The 4,191-nt window shown below is 48.7% G+C and overlaps 1 protein-coding gene across 1 annotated transcript in view; it reads right to left on the bottom strand.

The window, feature by feature from the left end:
- The window catches only part of CAGE1 (cancer antigen 1), a 77,500-nt gene that overhangs the window by 52,112 nt on the left and 21,197 nt on the right, over positions 1-4,191 (bottom strand).

The following is a 4,191-nucleotide window of genomic DNA, read 5'->3' as shown; positions in this document are numbered from 1 at the left end:
GTTGCAACCTCGGAGAGAAAGCTGCCTTCCCACTTCTCCCGTTGAGTTAGGTCCTAGAGACTCGCCCGGATCTGAGCTCAGAGTCTGAACTCCTCCCGATTGAAACACACCGCGCCTGCGCGCCGGCCCGCTCCACATGCACTCAGCACCTTAGTATTTACTTCAGCACTGCGCCTCCTCTGAGTCACGGTATGGTTTCCTCTTTCCTCCTAGTTGTAGAACTTCCACTCAGCCAGCCTTCCTGTGGTTCTGGATGTCCGTTCCGTTTTTTAGTTGTATTTTTGAAGTGGTTGTTCGAGGCAGCAAACTCCGCTGTTAACCTATGCCCGCCATCTTGGTTCCTCGGTTAAACTTATTCTAATATCTCCCTGTACACCACATTAAGAGTGAAAACACTTTCAGAGTGCTTGACTAATTTCCCTTGTGATGAAGTACTTAGAACTTTAACTGTAACATCACATGCTCTTCAAACTTGAGAGAAAGCAACATATAACTGACCACGTGCAAAAATGGGTTCAGGTAGGAATATGCCTACTCTGTCTAGAGTTTGTCCTTGTGATTTATTAATAGTTATCACAAATGCTGGCATCACGGGAAACTGTCGTTGAATCAATTTAAATGGGAGGCCAGTGTCAGATGGGGACAAATTAATTCTTGGAATCAACAGCCTCTCCCTCTGCAGATCCTGTTAATACTTCAGCTTTGATAATGTTAGGTGGTAATCTTTTGATAATAAATCTGGTACCATTACAAAGACCCCATTTACTATTGAGATTTCTCAATAGCATGATGATTGCACCCACTTTCAATTTTAATTTATGACATGGCATTCCCGAAGGAGTAATACTATTAAGAATTCGATGGGAAAATTTTCCTTTTCAGCATCATCTGTGGAATCAATGGAATCATCACTCAAATACGTGTGAAAATCTCCATCGAGTATATCCAAATTTTCTTCTCTGAATTTTTGAACATGCTCATTTTTTGGACAAAGAATTGCACGTTTAATATATTTTTAATATTATCTATACCAGTGGTTCTCAACCTTGGCTGCACATTAGAATCACCTGGGAATCTTTTTAAAATCCTGATTCCTGGGCCCCATCCTCTGGAAATTGTTTCTTTGTTATGGGGTGGGGCCACAACATTAGTAACAAAAAAACAGAATTAAAACTTTATTGTGGGGAGCCACTACAGTGTTTCGGACAGGTTCAAGCCTTGGACTGATTAGAGAGCACAGTCCTCTCATTGCCACATGCAAGTCCCAGCTTGGAGGGCAGGGCCCTCCCAGCACAATTATAGCCAACAGCTTGAACCTATGGTCCAAACACGTGGCCCCACGTGCCTGAGTGATGTAGGCTTGATAGAGTTCAGGTGCATGTAGTTGAATAGGATTGAAATCCAGGAGAATGTTGTAAACATCTAGGTCACGCCCTTACTTTGCCTTGTAGCATCTGCTATAAAATAAAGGCATGGCTGTGGGCGTGGTTGCTGTCTCTCAGAGAAGCAGTGTCCCACCGAGACCTGGCTTTCATTTTCTTGTCTGTCTTTTCTAAGCATTTCAGCCTCCCCACTCAGGTTCACCCCTGGCTGTGCTGGCGTGCAGCACACTTTAGAAAGATCTGCCTGCAAGCTCCCAGGGTGGGTTCCTGCCTCAAACCCCGCCGTTACAGGAAACAGTTCTGGGAAACAGCTTGGGGGAGGGCACAGCCGCTCCCAGACAACCCCTGCAGGACTGACTTCCTTCCGCTTGGTTGTGGCAGTTCTTCTGGATGTGATGAACACTACCCATGGTTTTTATATAAGTAGACTAGAGGCCCGGTGCACAAAAATTTGTGCATTCGGGGGTCCCTCAGCCCAGCCTGTGCCCTCTCGCAGTCTGGGACCCCTCGGGGGATGTCCACCTGCTGGCTTAGGCCTGCTCCCCGGGGGATTGTGCCTAAGCTGGCAGTGATACATCCTTTGGGGGATGTGCACTTGCCAGCGGGCTGAAGCTGCAGTTGAACATCCATAGAGCTGCTGAGGAGGCAGGAGAGGCTCCCACCATCGCCGCTGCGATGCTGTCAGCCTGGCTTGTGGCTGAGCAGAGCTCCCCCTGTGGGAGTGCACTGACTACCAGGGGGCAGCTCCTGCATTGAGCATCTGCCCCCTGGTGGTCAGTGTGTGTCATAGTGACCAGTCATTCCCAGTCATTCTGCTGTTAGGGTCAATTTGCACATTACCGCCCTAACGGGTTTGGCTCAGTGGATAGAGCGTCGGCCTGCGGACTGAAGGGTCCCAGGTTCGATTCCCGTCAAGGGCACATACTCTTGTTGCCTACACATCCCCAGTAGGGGGTGTTCAGGAGGCAGCTGATCGAAGTTTCGCTCTCATCGATGTTTCTAACTCTCTATCCCTCTCCCTTCCTCTCTGTAAAAAATCAATAAAATATATTTTGAAAAAAAAAATGGCATGTGCACATTACCCCTTTTTTATATAGGATAGAAGCCTGGTGCACGGGTGGGAGCCAGCTGGTTTGCCCTGAAGCGTGTCCCGGATCAGGGTGGGCAGGGGACCCCCAGCTCCCTACGATCGCCCACGCTGCCCCTGCTCATGATCGCTGGCTCTGCCCATGGTCAGGCCTAACATCTCTGGCCAAGGCATTAGGCCTGGGCAAGGGACCCCCAGCACCCCACCATCGCCAACTCGGCCCCTGATCCCTGTGATTGACGGCTCCGCCCTAATGCCTCTCACCCAGGCATTAGGCCTGGGCAGGGGACCCACAGCTCTCCAAGGGACCTCCTGCTCCACCCCTTCCCAGGCCTAACGCCTGTGGCCAAGGCATTAGGCCTGGGCAGGGGACCCCAAGCTCCCACCATCAGCGACTCTGCCCCTGCTCCCCATGATCGCTGGCACCGTCCCTGCCCAGCTGCAGCCGCCCTGTGATTGCTGGCACCGCCCCTGCCCAGGCCTAACGCCTCTGGCTGAGGCTTTAGGCCCGGGCAGCGGCGACCCGCAGCTGCAGCCGCCCCTGCCCAGGACTATTGCCTCTGGCCGAGGCATTAGGCCCGGGGAGGGGACCCCCACAGCTGCAGCCACCCCACGCTACAGCCGCCCTGCGATCGCGCAGCTCCCATCGCTGGCTCCACCCCTACTTCCAGCTATCACTGGCCAGTGCCCGATCATGGCTGGAGGGCAGGGCAAAGGCGCCTTTGCCCTGCCCCCCGGCTCTTAGCTCCCCTCTGGGTTTCCAATCACTGTCAGTGGCAGGGGGCTTCTTCCGTGCTTTCCCTTTCGCCTCCCTGCATTGCGCCTACATATGCAAATTAACCGCCATCTTTGTTGGCGGTTAACCACCATCTTGGCTGGTGATTAATTTGCATATCTTGCTAATTAGCCAATGGGAAGGGTAGTGGTCGTACGCTAATTACCATGTTTCTCTTTTATTAGATTAGAAGTGTGTGTGTGTGTGTGTGTGTGTATATATGTATATATATATATATATACACACACACACACACACACACACATACATACATACAGTGGGGCCTTGACTTACGAGTTTAATTCGTTCCAAGACCGAGCTCATTAAGGAGCTCGTTAACTCAAATTACTCTGTCAACTCAATGCAAAAAATCGGCTGAGAGACAGCTGGTATCTCAAAAAACTCGTTAGTCGGGACACTCGTAAGTCAAGGCCCCACTGTATATATATTTATATTTACATTTTTCCCCTATTGGTTCTGTTTCTCTGGAGAATCCTGTATAATATACTGTCTACAGATTTTTCAAAGACCATAACCACAGGTATTAATTCGCTGCTTTCTGATATGCTAAATCTATTACTTCCACTGCATTAAAGCCAAACCACTGCATAAAATCCAATCACTAGATGAAGGATATTCTTCTAAAATGAAAATGATGAGAAATGACAATAAAAGGATGAAGAAAAAGCTTTCCAACCGATATACCTAGTAGACCAGCCCAATGGACATTTTTGTAATGGTGGAACTTTTTAGTCGTACAATAGAATGATTTCAGGGTGAAGACCTCTTCAAAAGGTATTACACTTTATTGTGAAGGCTTTGGCAAAATTTATAGAATGAAAAAGAAGAAAATATGCTAACAAAATGGGAAAAGAAGAAAAAAATAACTACCTCTTGGTTATCTTTATTTTGGTGCGGCCAGAAAATCTTATGATAAAGCGTCTACA

This window comes from Myotis lucifugus, unplaced genomic scaffold (assembly GCF_000147115.1).
Source record: "Myotis lucifugus unplaced genomic scaffold, Myoluc2.0 scaffold_650, whole genome shotgun sequence".
NCBI classification, from domain to species: Eukaryota; Metazoa; Chordata; class Mammalia; order Chiroptera; family Vespertilionidae; genus Myotis; species Myotis lucifugus.
The sequence above is the reverse complement of the archived record's forward strand: the minus strand, read 5'-3'. Positions and strand labels throughout refer to the sequence as shown.